The 19,351-nt window shown below is 44.5% G+C and overlaps 1 long non-coding RNA gene across 1 annotated transcript in view; it reads right to left on the reverse strand.

Moving 5' to 3' along the window:
- The window catches only part of LOC132467918 (uncharacterized), a 185,981-nt gene that overhangs the window by 80,585 nt on the left and 86,045 nt on the right, over positions 1–19,351 (reverse strand). The gene's annotated exons all lie outside the window — the stretch shown is intronic.

A 19,351-nucleotide genomic window follows, 5' to 3' on the forward strand; every position in this document is an offset into this window, starting at 1 on the left:
GGACCGATTTGAAATTGAAAGGCAAATGCCGCTATTAATCCATACTATACAGTCTACAGTCTATTTATCTTTTTTAATGTTTTATCCCGCAAACAATCTAATTTATTAACATTACACAAGCTTGTTTTCACTAATTGCTTTTCCTTCACACATATTGTGAATGTGGCCATCAAACCCCTTTATTCTAATAGGTTGATCTCAAACTCTGCTTCATCGAACCGACCTTGGAGACTTACATTAACAACAAAAGTCAGCCGCCATTGCGATGCGGCGCACGTTTTGTTTAGCTGACACAAATCCAGACATCTTGAGGTTTAATTAGGAATTTTATGTGACCTGCAGGTGATGGTAGACATATTATTCCCCTGCACCACCTGCTGTCCACCAAGGTCACTCGCAATAGGGCCCACAACGCCAAACAAGAGGGCTGATCTGCATGCATAAGATGGCCCTCCCCGGTTAAATGCCTTGTCAAAAGGGAATGCTTTATTCCTGGGGAAGTATAATGGCTTTGGTTTTAACAAGGCACAATGCACAGATGGGTGGTTTTCATATACAAAATATCTTTAAAAGTTAATTTAATTTTTTTACCACTGCAACTGATTAACTTTCTTGAGCAAATCGAGTAATAGCATGGAGTTGGTGGTTAAGCGTCAATGAAGTGCCACACTTCCAACAACATATTTCTGAAATCGTAAACCTTTGGCCCCCCACGTGTGAAATCAGAAGAGCAAGTTGCTCGGGGGCTGCATATTTTCAGTGAGGCAACAGAGTTCGGTAACTCTGGCCGAGAGGCAGCGTAGGGGGGAAATTAAATGCCATTTTAGCAGCCAAACTTCTGCCTTGCACTTCTCCAAGAGGGAGTCAGAGGCCTGACCTTTTCCAAAATTTCCTTGCGGCTTAGCTTGACCAAAACGCCCTTCGATATTTTCGCCGTGCATTTGAGCTAATTGAATCAAAAAGAGTGCGTGTGTGTGCGCGAACCTCCGGGCTGCAGTAATGAGAGCACCGCTGCCTCAACACAAAAGGTCCGCAAATTGATAGAAAAGGTGGGCGCGCCCTTCTGTCAATTTGCTTCAGCCCGTGCCTCCAAAGGGCAATATCCCACCTTCTCTGATTTCTCTGTACGAATCAAAAGGGCACGGAGGGAGGAGTGTTGAGTTATAGTCTCTAACCTATACCCCTCGGACCACTCACTCACTCAATCCACACTCTCCGCCGCTCTCTCACTCGACCCATTCACTCTGTGACTCACTTCACTCCCTCGCTCACTCTCAGACTCCCTGGAATCCCCTCGTGCATTCACGCACACACTCACTCACTCACTCACTCACTCACTCACTCACTCACTCACTCACACACTCACTCCGTGCTATGAAACGCACGATCATTCCCTCCCTCCCTCACACACAATCACTAATTTTCTCTCACTCTCACACTCACCCTTCCCAGGTTAAACCCAAATTGCCCACCTAGCATTTCCACCAGCGGCTAATGACAGGTGAGAGGTGAACCGGAGGCAGCTCTGCAGAGTATGGGACACAGCCCTGGCTCTCTATCTCTGAGTCGTTGCTAGCTTCCAGAGACGCCGTCATCGTTGCTGTTCCTGTACACCAACAGCCTATGTCGTTAGCTTCAAAATAACTGTCATTATAAATACATTAGCTGCCACCACTGTCGCTGTGACAGGATAATTGCATGAATCCTTTACATACATTTTTTTTTTTTTTCTCAAAAAATATTTTGTTAGCTCACAAACAGATAAATGTGTTTATGTATTTGTCCGATTTTAGCTTTTCAAGTTTTTTGCCGAATTTTCTTGTCCTGCCTTTTTGCACAGAAAAAGGACTCGCACACGAACATACGCACACACGCACGCACGCACACGCACACACGCACACACACACGCATACATGCACAAAAACACAAACATGTGTTTCAAATGTACCATTAAGAACTTGCTCACCTCGATCACAATTATTACCCTGACCTTTGGGTGAGAGAACACAAATGATAAAAAATATCTTCACAATATCCTGTGTTATTTCAGCGCAAAATCACAGTGTAAAGCTATACATCGTGTTGAGGAATATTGGCACCTTTTGCCCTGGCCGGTATGTTTATGAACTGACTATACAGCAGGAGAGCTGAGAATCCAATCAGAATCAAGCTGCAGTGGGATATAGAGGGGCAGGTAATCAGATCCAGGGTCAGTGGCTAGTGCCTCTCCAGAGACCTGCTGCTGACACATCACCCCTGAGTCACACACGCACACACACACACACACACACACACACACACACACACACACACACACACACACACACACACACACACACACACACACACACACACACACACACACACACACACACACACACACACGCTTGCGTACCATTAAGGCGCAGTCCTTGCGGTAGCAACCCGGGTTTGATTCCGGCCTGTAGTCATTTGCTGCATCGTCATCCCCTCTCTCCCCCATACGTTCCTATCTAACTCACTGTATCTTCATGAAGAAAGCATACATCACAGACAAACACACAGACACAAACACACAGACACAAACACACAGATGAAGGGAAATACAAATTCATACATGCAGGCACATACCCATGCCTGCATGCATGCACGCATTCGCACAATCATGCACACAAGCAGCAAAAGTACACAAGCAGGCAGGCACACATATGTTCAGTATACAAGATATACAGTATATCTATGCAAAATGTATACATATATGCAGCAATCCCACGCCCTGTTGTGTCCCAACCTGCTGTGGTTTGGCCGCTGTCGGGACGCTCCCAGGGGTCCGCCCTCCCGAGCTGCTCGTCACTCATAACTGGCAACCCCACGAGCGGGGAGAGGTGATTAAAATGACATCAGCCGCGCGGCAGCCATGCGTCGGATGGCTCCCTCAAGGAAAATACTGGGCCCCTATTTGCAGCCGTATTTCACACCAGACAATTCAATATGAATTTTACTGCCGCAATTAAGAGCTGAAATGTGTTCCACTCAAGAGCAGAAGTTGAAGCAGGAAAAAAAAGAAGACTCAACCTTCTTTCCAGAGGGGCGTGGCGTTGAGGAGGGGGGGGGTTGGTGTTCGTTAGAACTAGAGCGGAACAGCTTTTGTACGGGAATCAAGCAAGAGTTAACGTGGGAGACGGTAACCTTTAATGAAGTGTAAATTGGTCTCCATGGGAGCTTATTCCTTATACCTAATTTGGTCTACCGTGGGATCCACTGTCCAGTCTAAATGTGCTCATGATGAATAGTTTCTGGTAAATGTCGATTTGTAAGGGAGAGAAGGGTGACCTCATCTGAGCAGAACATCATGTCTTCATGTACTGTCATAATGCCAATATATTTGCTAGTTGACACCATGACACAATAGAAGGGACTTCGATCAGTGTAATCCACACTGAGATGGACCCGCTGGTGATATAAGTGTTACCCCTGGGTGGCGCTGGTGAGCTAAACAGGGCTGTAGCTCGCAGCCATCGTCTACGACCTCCCCACCCCCCTGTAATGATCTGGCATCGTATTCTCAGGCTCCTATGAGAGGCCGTCTGTGTGTGTTTCATTTAAAAGTGTGCAACTCGATGGTCATTCTAACAATTCATTTGAAATCTCTCTTAAGGGCTCATGCTGCCATGATGTGACATCTTACTCCTGCAAAAGACACATTCCATTGGATTACCAAAGGCAATTGAATTTCATTGCAATCGTTAAATATGCAAGGCCTGGCTGATGTCAACCATAATTCAAAGCGATTGTTCAATAGGCTACAAGACCTACATTATAACGGTGGATTAAATATTAAGTTCCCTTATGATTTGTAGAGGAATTTAAACATGGGGGGGGGGGGAATAAAGCATGTGATGACTTCTGTGTTTGACTGACTGAAGTCATCGCCGGGCGTGTCCATTTTATTCCATTTTTTTTTTCCCCCCTTACCTCTTCCATTTGGAGCATGAAGGGCCGGTAGAACAGTCCTACTGTCTCGACAACAATGCCCAACCATTTACACCCGGATTACACCCCCTCATCCTCTTTCACACCGCGACTTTGCTCCTGCATGCTGTCCTGGCTCGCTGCAGCGCTCACTCTCTCCCTGTTCCAGCGCCCGGAACATCCATTCTGCTTAGCGCCTCGGAGAGTTGTCTTCCTCACGATTGACTTACATTGTGAGGTGATTACCAAAAAGATCTACTTGGCATTGTGCGACTGTGCCATTGCGTCTGGGGCGAGATTTAACGCTTAGTCTCGCTAATGGGACCCTCGTATAACAGGCAGCGACGGAAGAGGAGAGGAAGAAGGAGGAGGAGGAGGAGGAGGATTCCCTTCCCCAGGGGAAATTATGGCTCCGATATTGATACTGCGTGACTCATTGATCCCTTTGTCTGTGTGTGTGCAGCCATGACTATGGCTTTATCTTACCTTGGAGGGCCGTGTTCAGGGGGGAGCGGGGAGGGAGCGGGGGTTGACCGACCAAAGAGGGCAGACCGACTCATTACTTCACTTTACGACCTGTCACCACGGTGACAGCCCTGGGGGAACAGGTAGAGGAAAAATAACCTTAGGATGAAAGACAGGGACGCTGATGCGTGCTTCCACAACAAATGGTATCCACGAGGGCTTCTGTTATTGTAGGGTGATTCAGTATCTCTAATGTGCTTGGGTTAAGTGAAGAACGCTAGGCCTGATTCAGAATGGTGTGTCGGAAGGGTAACCATGTCCATTACACCCGCAACCGGGGGTACCAGTACCACCACCCTGAAATGGCGGCACTTGTGCCCGGTGCACCAACGCCGGTGAGATGCTATCTCACACACCTTGTTTGTGAGTGTGTGTGTGTGTGTGAGACTTTATCCCATGAGCTAGGCTTCATGAAAGTCAGCTAAAAGGTCAATGAGAAGGTCACAACCTTTCCCGTGATCTGAGTCGATGGACTGCTTTCTGATCCGGACCTTTCAACAGGAGAGGACCAATAAGCAAGGCTCAAGTTACCGGACTGAAGTTGCCTAGCATGATTTGTGTTATGTGGAGGGAGACCAGCAGTTTCCATGTCAACCCGAGCCATGATTAACTCTCGCCATTTTTTGTCAAACTCCTGAATTTGGTCCCATTAGTCTGAGTCAAGTTGCTATTGTTTTACAAATATATTCACACGAGAATGCACCAATTTAAGATTTGCACCAGATTTAAACTATGTCTAAATGAACATATTTACGTATTTGTTTCATGTAAGTTGGAACTTTATTGTTGTTGTTGACGTCAGCCATAATTAGTTATTTTTCAATATCCCATAGGATTTGATAACTTGCTCATAGACCCGATAAACTCCTTCTTATAATATCTTCACTGGGACCTAATTATTGTCGGTACAATAGAGATAATAATGGCACTTAAAATGAAGGTCATGTTGGTTAATTATCAATAAAAAGGACGACATGCATGTTTTCAGATTTAGATTCATTAATTTAACACTTAGTCTTTTTGATCCAATGAAGGGGAAAGAACTACTCCTTAAAACCCCCCCAATTCTTCTATAAAGCATTGCTGTTCCTAACGAAGCATAGTAATGCATGAACCATAAGTGACACTTGTGTGTCAAAAACATGCAAATGCATTTGGATCTGTATCTCCATACCTGGTGTGATGTATGTGTACAGTTGCAGACACACACCATATCCTTTTTCAATACAAATCCACGAGCATACACACAAACACACAAATGCGAGCACACACACACACACACACACACACACACACACACACACACACACACACACACACACACACACACACACACACACACACACACACACACACACACACACACACGCACACACACACACACGCACACACAAATCCTACTCCTTGATTCTCGGAGTGGTGCCACCCCTGATGGCCAATATGTTGTCCCCTCTTTTGTGTGCGAGTAGAAATGACACCACGTGGCCCATTAAAGGGGTGGTGTTTTCCAGGGTAAAAGTGCACTAAATGTGGTAAGTGGTGTAAGTGGCTGTTGTTAGGGAACCGTCAGGGACTGGAGGGAGGCGGGGAACATAGTTAATTTGGGTACCATAAATCCTCTGTTCATAGATCCAGTAGGTGGGGAGGATGAGGTGGAGTGGGTGGAGGAGCTGCAGCCGGCTGGGAGTGGAGGGGTTGGAGATGGAGGTAGGGTTTGGAGGGTGGAGGGGTGTGACAATGGGGGTGGAGGGAGGAGCTGGAAGGTGGGGTGGAGGGGTGAGGTTGGAGGATGGGGACATGGGTGGGGTGGAGGATGGGGGGCTTTACAACACGTGCCGCTCTAATATTTAAATGTGGACAGTAAGCCCTCTGAGGCCGCTCAGGGGAAACAAATGCCCCAAGTTTTTTCTTTGCGTGGAGCCCACTAACCACACTCAGGTGCATTGCATTAACACATTGAAAGTTTTTAACAACTGAGTTAATGTGAAAGTCCCACCAACTGGAATATTACTGCGAGACACAAATCAACACAGAGAAATAAATTAAATGACTGATCAACTGCATGCTTTACAGTAGGTAGTGGCAAGCATCCACTATGAAGGTTTGCAGGTTGCAGCATTTTCAACAATAACTCCTAAATGGTTATTTTCTGCAACATGGCATTGTATTCAACATATTTTTTTCAGTGCCACATTCCGTTTGTAATATAATGTACTCATTAAAGAATGTTTTAGACATCCTGTCATGCTAGTTTAGGTCAAATTAGGTACTCAAAATAGGAATTATTTACCAAGCACATTTTGTTTTGTTTTTGTCCAGCAAAGTTGATTATTTATTTGTTCATGCCATGTTTGCAATCGTTTGTACGGTTCAGTATTCATTTGCTTTGACCCTAAAGAAACATGAGACAAAAGAAACATTTTAAAATATGTTCAGATGCTTCATTTCTAGACAATAACACAAAGTCATAACAGCCAGGAATTGTAAAACATGCAAAGCATTTTGGTTGCTAAGATGAAGTCTGATTGTATTTTAAAATGCTATTTACCAGATTGCTTTTGAAATTTTCTACCCAACGAGGAAGCTACAGGGAGCTGAATTCCTCTGGAAAAGACGAAGTTGAATATAGAAGTTGATTTTGAAATGTTTTCTAAAGATTAAAGTGTACACCCTAAAGTAGCGAAATGCAAACTGTGCATTCATTCTTGAATAAAAAAAAACCTCATACCTATATGAATCTGAGGGACAACTAAAATGCTCCAGCAACAAAGTTCTGGTTTTGATGTTTTTGGCCAAAGCGTTGTTAAGTATGTAACACACTACCACAATGGTAAGAGCAGGTGAAAAGTCTGGGGAAAATATATGTAGGCTGCGTCTGAAAAGGTTTGTGCACAGCATGTGAAATGTGTTTTGGTTCATTACTTTGGTATAACTAAGTATCACGTTCCAGACTCAAAATCTGAACAAGACACCTGACCAGAAACTATATTTGTGCTTAAATTCTTCCAAGACAAAGGGATGAACGAAAACAATCTGACATAACCTGCCACTTATCAAAAGTTCTAAATCAAAATGAATACCAACTAGAGAGACTACTAACTAGACTGGGTTCACTACTGGACAACACAATAAGGAAAAATGGCAAACAAAACTGAAGACTATTATACACAGAAGGGAGCAATTAACACTCAACACAGGTGGAACAAAATCAAGACTAATGAGATTTAAGAAAATAACAACTGAGGACATTTTGGGGAAGGAACAACATCTACAGAAAGACCAACCAAATTATTAACACTTGTAAACGTGAGTGCAGAACTTACAAACACACATTTAACAAGATCATAGCTGTTGACCTGACAATCTTTTGATGGATGAATATGATTCAGAAATAGATGCACCAAATGTGAACAACATTCAATATTAAGTAAGCAGTTTTGTTGACCAACTTTGGCATGTCACACCCTGCAGTGGTTCTGGCCCGAGCCACACCACACCATTCACCTGGAAGGGGAAAGAGTGGAGCAGTCAACCAATACACAAAGCTTTCCTTTGGGTCTTTATTAGGGACATTGAAGTGCAATGTGTACTGTGAACTGCTGCCTAACATCCGTACAGTCACTAAATTCAATAGCTGCTGCAAAGCTGAACCAAAACCGTAAAGGGGCATTGCTTACCCATATCTTGCTAAAAACTGCAATGATTGTGTGAAATGATTCAGACACTAATGCTGCTATCCATTTGGATTTACGAAGTGGTAAAGTCACAAATCTCCCAGCTTTCTTGCGGCATTTCACTGAGGCACGCCCCCTTTTGGTCGTAGTATCTCGTCGCTTTCAAAGTAGAGGGAGCAGAGCTGTACAACTCGCAAAGAAGATGGCTGCGCCCATAGTTAATGGGGGATGAGATGTATTTTCTTTCTATTTGTACCACGTTGGTGGTTTCAATGTCGTTTTTAAAACCTCTTACACATTTGATTTCATTGCTGCTTTAATCCGGTCACCAATATATGCATTGCACGGTCTTGCTTTGCGTGCAATTCAATGTAAAGTTTTGTTTTGAAGCTGGTTTGCTAAAGAGGCTATGTTGCTAATGATGACTAGCCTGTTACTACTCCCCCTCGTGGCCCGACAGAAAGACAAATGGCAAACTGGAAGGCTGGAGCAAGGGAAATACGTCACGTTCTCGCTGAAGCTGGTCGTTCGTACCAGCGTACCATCCAAATGGATAGCAGCATAAGCAACGTGCCAAGGTGGAGGGAATTCGAAGCAGTTGAGGTTACTGCTAGCATAGAACAGGTAGCTCGAGTCTGCACATCAGCCAATGAGGACAGCCAAAATGACTTTAATTGGACGTTAACACTAGCGACATGCTACGATAATTGACGGGTGAAACCCTGCACAGCTGATGCAAATCAGCAGGAAACGAGGCTCAAGCCAGTGATGTGCACGGCTTCAGTGTTTTGTTCTGAACTCACCTAATAATACTAATATTATTCATAGCCATTGGCTCCACTAGCTGAAGTCCTACATGTCTACTGTGAAAAGAAAGCACTTTAGCATGAACCAACAGTTAGAAAGAATGAGATACCTTGTCATATATTGCCAGCCCTGTTGGAGAAAACCAGGCTTCGCCATTGTCATGATATCAGAGGCTGTCAAATTACCTTCAGTCTCTAAATGCGGAGGTTTCAACGCTACATTGTTTAACGTGATAAGAGACATCTTAACAATGATTGTGAATGACGCTATATAGGCCTATATTAAATATTACAAACTTCCCTTATGAGTCTGTGATTTCTACATGTGGGCTTTTAAGCCCCTCATGGCATGGATGCAGTGATTTCATAATTTAAAATAAGAATATCCATCTGTTATAATATGGTCTCTTCTAAAAAGGCTTCTTCTGCAACACAGGCCCTGAAAGAGAACAACATAGATGTATATGCCATTGAAATACATTGCAATCCATTGACATATTCACAAGTGATTTTCTAGGTTAAGCGTTAGCTTGGAGTGAATTCAGCTCTTCAAAGCTGATTTGATAAGCAAATCTAACTCCAAAGATTAAGAAAACGCCCTCAAATTTCCATTGCGAGTGAATCGCAAACCGATAATACAGCAAACGGCCCTTTCAACAAAATACTTGGGCTCTACACGTTCCATGATTTTGGCTGATTGGCAAATTTTATGAATTAACTAGCAAAATTCCTTGGGATCAAGATAATTCATAATGAATATTCCCACAAGGGGATATAATTGGTCCTTATTACAACCGGCAACTGAAGGCCAGTGTGGCTACAGTGTAATTACTCAGAGTATGGCGGGATGGCAGGACTGATGGGCGGTGGGTTGTGTGAGCAATCAGGGAGATGCTGGAATGATCATTATCAACTTTGCACTCCGCCTACCACTTCTAATCTACTCTTTCTTGAGGCCCTGGAATTGAAGGGGGCCCCTGTCAACTCATCACTCCATCGTGCTCCGTCTCACTCTCTGTCTGTATCTCTTTCCATCTCTTTCTCTCTCTCTCCCTATTTGTGTCTCTCTGCATCTCGTCTTTTGTCCCTTTCTTATCTTTCCCTGTATCTTTATCCCTCCATCGTATTAGTAATCTGTATTACTCTGTATCACCCTTTCCACCTCCCTCTCTCTCTTTTGTCTTTGTCTCTTCATTTTCTCTCTCTCTCTCTCTCCCTCTCTCTCGCTCTCTCTCTCTCTCTCTCTCTCTTGCTTTCCCCCTCTCGCTCACTCTCACTCTCTGCTGATTGTCAGACATATCTGTGATCAGTCGCGCTGCACCGCTGAGACTACGAGTTTATCTTACCCAGTGCCCCCCCCCCACACCCCACACCATTGTGTGCGCCCCTGACAGGAACAATTCACGTGTTTTTACTAAGACACTTTTCAACCTCCATTTTCACAGAGAAGCCCGAGTCATACAGAAATATTGCTGAGACTTTTGCTAGCGTCTGCATTATTGCCGTTACGCATTTATTTATTTATTCTAATCTTGGGGTTGCGGGAAGAATTATCGGAAGAAGGCAACCGAAGCGAGGGAGCGCTCCGCAGACAGACAGGCGGGGGGCTTTTCAGACTTTTAAAAGATGCAAAAGCAACGCGCTGCCGGTAGCTTGGCGTGCGTGAGTTGTTGGGAGTTGTACGAGTCGTCCTCCTGAGCATTGGCGCTCTCTTTGTACTCCACATGCTGTTCATGCATTATGCAGGGCTTCACGTCGAGTGCACACTCCCACAATGGCAGGGATAGGTCAATGGCTCATGGAGCACCATTTGCATCTCCACCCAGAGTGAAGTGCACAGTTGTTTGTGCGTGTGTGTGCGTGCGTCTAAAACAGTGTTTAAATGAGTGTGTGTGTGTGTGTGTGTGTGTGTGTGTGTGTGTGTGTGTGTGTGTGTGTGTGTGTGTGTGTGTGTGTGTGTGTGTGTGTGTGTGTGTGTGTGTGTGTGTGTGTGTGTGTGTGTGTGTGTGTGTGTGACCTAAGGCACACTGAGGTGTAGATATGTCTGAGATTCCCCTCAGGAGATTTTGCTGTTAAACTGTTAAGACAAAACACTGAAATACTCAGTGTTTGGTCAGAAAGAAAGGAAAACGCACGCAGACCCATAAAAAACGTTGAACACTTTAAGATAATTTCCTTGTCGGATCCCAAAAGTCTTTGTGACAAATTAGGCATTGTTCTTGATGTTCAAAGTAAAATATCATCTTGTAAAAATGTTTCAAGGAAATGTTGGTTGGAAGAGGATTACTATGTAGATGAGATGACATGCGTTTGTTTCTCAGTGTAAATGTTCAACACACACGTAGCATGTAGGCCTCACCCATGCAAACCCATGCAACTATACCATTTTTAAAAGATAATCATTATGGGTCACAGGCCAAGTGGTTCATTAATCAATTAAGGCATCAAATAGTTTCCTTCTGGCTTCATGCTCTAATCATGCAATTAAAATAAAATAACCATCCTTTAAATGTAAATATTGTCCCTTTCATAATTGCCCGTTTTTAATGTAGCTCACGGTAGCTTAGCTGTCTTTAATGTTTTCCGTCACTATCAGGAATTTGAGGATTAGATTTGCGCCTGATAAGAGGGATTTGCTTATCATCTCCTGTTAATTCAGAGTATTGAAGCAAACTTATGATTTTCTTTTGTTGCATGCAGTTTCTATATGAGCTCCCCTTGGTTGAATAGCCTACTCCTGAAGACGTTTTATGGCATCCATCACTCATTCAATCACAGGAACATAGACACAATTCACCACGTCTACTCTGACACACATGCACATGCACACGCACACACACACACACACACACACACACACACACACACACACACACACACACACACACACACACACACACACACACACACACACACACACATTATTAAACAAACGATAAACATCAACCGCATCCACACACATGAAACCTCAGACCACATGTATTTAATTAAAATCCTGGATCAAAGCGTCATAAATCTCGTCGGTTATTCATACTGAGCGATAACTTCCATCTGCTGGGGCGGTGTTTTCAGCTGATGTAGCTTGTCTCCCCTTTCATGTCGGGACACACAACAACAACAACAACAACAACGACAACAACGACAAGCCGCCGCAATGCGCCCTGACGGTAGTTGTTATAAACGGTAAACATTTCTCTGCCACCCGGCTTCACGGAGAGCAGGGGGCCGTTACAAAGTCAACACGGGGGACTGTGAGCCACCAGCGCCGCCGCGAAAGCCCCCGCCTCGTGCTTCACGCGGCCTGGGAAGCATGCGTGCATCGAATCCAATTGGCATTTCACAGGAGGCATTAGAGTCGGCATAATCAACACATACACACACACACACACGCACGCACGCACGCACGCACACACACACACACACACACACACACACACACACACACACACACACACACACACACACACACACACACACACACACACAAGCATTGCATTGCATCTCCGGGGGATACCAAGAGACATTATCTGTGCTGCCAACTGTACACACATCACTACTGACCTCCACACAGAACCCCTGAGGGCAACGCTGCCATAGCTGTCATTGATCTCTCAACACACACACAAACGCAGAAGCGCACGCACACATGCACACACACACAAGCGCACTCCCACACACACACACACACACACACACACACACACACACGCACACACACACACACACACAAGCGCACGCACACACACACACACATGTGCACACACACACACACGCACACACACACACACAAGCGCACGCACGCATGCACTCACGACACACAAACGCTCCCACACACACACAATCACACACCATTTGATGATCTGTGTTGCCAGTCAGAGGGAGCAGGGCAGATCAATAGCTGCCATCTATCTGCTCCATGCTGATATGAGAGGGGATCATGTGGAACACGAGTGACTGATCTCCGTGGTTCTTTCCAGGCGTTTGTTTCAGGCATTAGCATTCCATAACACAGTACCCGGGGAGGTTGTCTTGCAGTCGCTGGTATGTGTTTCCCTGTCAACACGCCCGTACGCAGTGTATGTCTTTCTGCCATCCGAAAGTTTACATTGATGTTTGCTTTGAAGAGCCTCCTGCCAATCTTCTTTTTTTTTATCCGTTTTCGAAAACGACACGTTTTTCAAGTTGTTCAAGCAAGCTACTCAACGGTCTTGGCTGTAATTAACCAAATGACAGAGTTGCATGATATTTGACAAGAATAATGATTATGATTGTAATCAGGCTGCATGGGGTTTGCTATAATAAGCAAGCTCGAGAAGCAAACACTACTGAGAACATAAGGAGGAAACAAATGAGCTCTAGGTTGAAGTTCCACAGCTATGAACCTTCAATCTGCAGTCCTACAGGACCTATGCAAGCCTTTATTTATTTACAGATTTGTATGGTTTCATGGGAAATGGCATCTAGATTTCATATTGTTTGTGTGGGAGCCACAGGGTGGTTTCTGTTTAAACTTAAGGAACAAATAATTAATGCTCCCCTTATTTACAGGGAGTGTGAATGTAATGTTCAAAAGCCGTCAAATCCACAGAGCATTTGTACAATTCCTTGTTTTTATATACTGCATAAAATCGGTCAGCCATGTTTATGCAGTACTATGTATAATGGTTAGGCTGGGGTGGAGAAGACACACACACACACACACACACACACACACACACACACACACACACACACACACACACACACACACACACACACACACACACACACACACACACAGACACAGACACACACACAGACACACACACTGTGTGCAGGTGCAGCAGAGTTGTGCTGGCGGTACCACACTGCTGATCGCTCATTCCTCTGTTGGTTCGAACATAAAGTCAAATCTGCTGCACACCAGTCCAACGATGACATACAGTCAGAGCAACTCAGTGAATTGGGAGCCGTTTAATATTGCCTCTTTCTGCCAGATAAGCAAACGCACACAAAAAAAACAAGAAACAAACACAGGACTCATACATACACATTCCCTTAGTGCCTCCATTAAGAGTAATGATGTCCGGGCTAGCATCATCTGTAACCTCCGCAGCCCGCAGGTCCACAATTAAGATTTATGACATACTGCAGGAGTTAATAGGCATTAAATATCTAATGTATGTGCGTGACTGTAATGTATTACGGCCCAGTTTAGGCCATTACCTGCCCAGAACCCCTCTCTAGTCCTAAGGATGCAGTTTTTTCTGTCTGTCTTTGGATATTAATGATAATGAAACAGCTAGGGGGGAGGTGTACAACATAACAGTCCTCAAAGTAATGCATCTTCATGCTTGGAAAAACGTTGAGGAGGCCGCGGAGAAACACACCACTTCCTCTTGATTACCAAGAGGACGATGATTCCTGTAAACAATACGCAAGGAAGTATTTATTTTTTATTTTTTACTTTTGTATGTTGTTTTTGGTTCAACCTAATTTATCCTTTGGCCATTTCTCTGTGGTCTTTTTACCCGCTGGTTCTTTATTCAACTCTGATACGGCGGCCGTGCTCATATCCCGCATGGAGAAACGGAGCAGCGTTGTCCATATCATCACATCCGACGACACAAACCCCTCCGTTCCCACAGGAAATTTGGTTTGATCCATTGAATTTATTTTCTATGGACCGTAAACACCAACCAGGAGGATTAAATATGTGTTCAGATGTTCCATGGCTATCGGCTTTATTTATATTCATATATATTCTTATTTATATATAAATATTTATAGATAAATATATGCATATAGATCCCAGTGCTCTCTCTCTCTCTCTCTCTCTCTCTCTCTCTCTCTCTCTCTCTCTCTCTCTCTCTCTCTCTCTCTCTCTCTCTCTCTATATATATATATATATATATATATATATATATATATATATATACTACTCCTAATGCTCTATATATATATAGAAAAATATATAAATATATATACTACTCCCAGTGCTCTACACATCTCAATTAAATGGAAGAAATGATAGGAAATGAGGAGACCGCACAGACGCTTCATAACACAGGGCGCTTTAGACATGCCGGTGAATTATATGTCCCAGTTTGACATATAAAATAAAATGGAGAAAGAGAGGGAGGGAGAGAGAGGGTAATTAACATCCTACGTGTGAGGGAAATGGATTGGACAGGAGCAGAAGGAGCACTGGGAGTAGCCTGGAGGTCCGGGCTGGACCTCGTTGAGAGACGAGCCAGGGACGAGCCAGCACAGAGAGGCCCCAGCGAGCCTCACTGAAACCTAGGAGTCCTAATCATCTTTATTACTGTGAAAGCTTTCCTGGCACGGCTCATTCTCCATGCTGAACCAAGGAAGAAAAAAACGAAAAAAATACAAAAAGGCCCACAGTGCTGTCAGTAGGAACAGCATTACAAACCCGATATTGGGCCAAGGGACAGGCGATTATTAGAAAGGGGTTACTCGCTGCTTTTAACAGAGTTGCACTTTGAGCACAAATCTCTTAACCTGCTATAAAAGCGACAACTTGGAATGTATGTTTCACGTGGAGTCCACTTGGTTCCTTATTGGTCTAAACCCTTTCACCGATGTTAGAACAAATGCATTAGCTTGGTAGGCATCCTCTGCTCAGATGGTGTAGATTGGGCCCTGCCACTCCGACGGATTCATCGGATTTGCTCGACGTTCTGATTGTCGTTGTGAAAAACTTGTCGTATTTGTAATATTTATTTTCAATTGCATATTTATTTATTCAATGTACCAGGGAATCCTATTTTCTGCTCGGTGCGGCTCCGTCGTCTCGACTGAACAGGCCACTGATGGTCGGACTATTATGGCTGCGGAGCTAAGCACTCTTGTTGATTTATTTTTAATGAGTTATGCAATTATGGAGCCAATAATATCCATGAGAAGAGGAACCGGCGTCAGCTCAGGCCCGCGTTCTGCTGCGTCGACCCCACATTCCTCTCTGGTTTCAGCCCAAGGTGAACTGTTCTTCTGCCGCCTAACAACACAACTCATGATTTTTTCCGCTGGCAGGGAGATTTTCGCTATGGTGCTATATTCAGTCCCTTTCCCTCCTTGGGCCTTTCACACTGAAAAGTGGAAAAGAGTTAAGTGTGCTGTGCGCTTGTGATCACTCGCGTGCTTTTTGTTAATCTGTGCACGTGTGTTTTGATTCCGAGCAGGACATTAATCACTGACACATAGCAGACACAGATCAATGGAGAAGGCTTCCGTCCAGACTCTGCCAAGGAGCATTGTGGGTAAGAGTGATGGGCGACGGGCTGTAAATCAGCGTTTGTCAGGGGGTGTCGGAGGAGACAGATCAGAGGCAGATTTACCACCCCTAAAACCCCTTCCCCTACCGTCGAGGGAAAGAGAGAGATGGAGAGGTGGGCGGGGGTCATCAGCCAAACAATCAAGCCCGACAACAAGTTCCACACAAGGGGGGGAACGGACACAAACAACTTCCTGAGATTCATTGCTCAGGAGCTCAACGCTGTGAGTTCCTGAGATACATTGTTGACGCATAGTACTTTGTTGGTAGAAGGTCCGATGGAGTCAGGACCTTCCAATGTGTTGCTTACCACACGCTTCCATTGGGAGCTCTTGAGGAACAGAACGCTGACTAGATGAATCTGAAAAACACACTATTTAGCTCTGCTAGATCACGTAATAGATGGGGTTCTGATTCGCTGGCAATGAGGCGACCACTGTGTGTGCCGTTCGTCATGGGAGGGGGGGGGGGGGGGGTATATGCTCCTACTGTAATGACTACATCAGCCAAGGCCCCATGTGTTATCTCTGACTGTTGGTAGATAACGTGCTAAGTCTGCAAAAAAAATTCACAACCATGTGCTAGAGGTAGATAGTGTGTGTGCGTATCTGTGTATGTGGGGGGGGGGGGGGCATTCTTGTGTGTATTATAAGGTGTTCTCATGGCTCCTGCATGTTCAGTTGTTTGGCTGCAGGCTAAAGCATCCCTGCATCTGTGTCTAGTGTGTGTGTGTGTGTGTGTGTGGATGTCTAGTGTATGTGTGCCCTTTTTTCTCTTTTGATGACAATACCCATCTCGTTTCCCTCCCTGTGTTCTAGTTCTCTTAACATGGACTTGGGAATGGGATGCTAATCAGAGAAAAGGTATTTTTAGATGTGGATCTTCAATGATTTGATTGTGTTGGAGAGATACTTTCTTTCACAACATGCTTTCACAACACACACACACACACACACACACACACACACACACACACACACACACACACACACACACACACACACACACACACACACACACACACACATTAAAGACATGAACAAACATTAATTCACACACATGAAGAAACACACACACACAAACAGGATCAAGGACACACAATCCTTGACATCCTTGAAAAACAACCATATTTAACGTCCTCCTCGTGTGTGTGGCAATGCAGAGTGGTTGCACTGAGAGGGATTGTTTCCCCCTAATTGGATACAAGCCTTCCTGGTAGATCAGATTTATAACAATCACCCCCTGTGATTTAAACACTCTGCAGCACTTCTTTACTCATATAATAACACCGACAAATCATAAAGAACAAACGTGACATTCGGCACGTTAAAAAAAAAAAAAAAAAAAAGCGTTGGCGTTGACATGAAATAGCATCCACACCACACGCCATTTCCTGTTTAGGCATGAGAAATATATTTCCGCTATAAATATATAATATAAATATATATAATATATTTATTCGCTACTATTCAGGAAATTAAATTAAGAAAAAAAGTGGAAAGCAATGAACCTCATGGGAGTTGTTTTGCAGTAGCGGACTCCAGTGCTGCAGGGGAGCGTTCTGCGGTGATAAGCCGTTGGCTATTACAGGAGAGGCCTGGTTCCAGCCAGACCTGCTGTCTGCCGCTGCCTTTATCAGCAGCCCTCTATAATAAGTTAGCTTCGTCCCTCAGCCTGGACATTGATAACGGTGTCAGTGTGTCTCACGCTTCCAATGTATGCCAGATTGGATTGCACGTGTGCGTCTGTGAGTGTGATTGGAAGGCGATGTGTTTGTGCCTGCGTATGTGCATGTGTGTGTGTGTGTGGGGATGGGGGGATTGTGTGTTTGTGTGGTTGTGTGTGTGCATGTGTGTGGATTGGTGAGGGGGTTTGTGTGGTTGTGTGTGTGCATGTGTGTGGATTGGTGAGGGGGTTTGTGTGGTTGTGTGTGTGCATGTGTGTGGATTGGTGAGGGGGGTTGTGTGGTTGTGTGAGTGCATGTGTGTGTGGATTGGTGAGGGGGTTTGTGTGTGTGGAGGTGTATGTACCTGTGTGTTTGTGGTGGGAAGGTTTTGTGTTTGTGCGTGAGAATATGGTAGGGCGGGGGGGAGCTTGTGTGTTTGTATGTATGTGAATGGGCTGGGAAGGTTGTGTGTGTGTGTGTGTGTGTGTGCGTGCATAAACGCATGTGCTAGAGCTTGCATTTGAGGACATGCACGAGTGTGTCCATGCTTGCCAGAGTCCATTCATGTCTACGCGTCTGGAACATTTTCTCATTAGAAGTCCTTGCTTGTCCAGCTCTTCTTCTACTGAGGCCTGTCGTAATCATCGTACGCGGCCTCGTAAAAACAGATGTCCTCATGAATTAGGGAGGTAGCGACTAGCGATGAAAGATTAACCTTTGACCTCGGATCCCAAAGCCAGAAATGTAACACCCTTGTGTCCAATGTCTCGCAAAACGCCGCTCATAATCACAGACTAAATTTGACATTGGATTGTTTTCCTTGTTTATCCTCCATGTCTATTTCCGAGACATCTGTGAACAGGGCCAGTACCAAGGGTCCAAGGGTATCATGCTAGTCAAAAACCCACTAGTCATATCCACATCTCTCTACCCTTCTGTGTAACAAGGCGACTTTGAACAATGATTTGTCCCGGCGGACACAATAACGATGTGAGTTTAATGCGTCTGGATGGTGACTAAAGAAGACAGCTGGCTGAAGCTTTGGTGTCTCGACAACTTAAGACCCACCAGAACACTTAAATCTACTGAGAGCATTCATGATTCTACCGAAATAGAAATACAGATGACTCTAGTTCATGATGAGTGTGAGTGTGTGTAGATGTGGTGGTTAATGAAGACAGCAAGGACCAATACAATTGAGGAGTTGTACATAGAACAATGCCAATAAGCAAGGCATGAAATACTACAAAAGTAGGTTATAGACACGCTACAGGTGACGGATTAAATCTGTACTCGGGTAAATTGTTCACTGTCAAGATGAATTTTCACTGACACAGCGAGGAGCATGCTTACTAATGATCAATGTTTTGCGGTAAGCACAACATGCCGTTGCATTTATTCCCATAGCTTCTTTGTTCTTTGCATACAGGACAAAAGCTATAATAGACTTCCT

Source organism: Gadus macrocephalus, chromosome 11, assembly GCF_031168955.1.
Source record: "Gadus macrocephalus chromosome 11, ASM3116895v1".
NCBI lineage: Eukaryota > Metazoa > Chordata > Actinopteri > Gadiformes > Gadidae > Gadus > Gadus macrocephalus.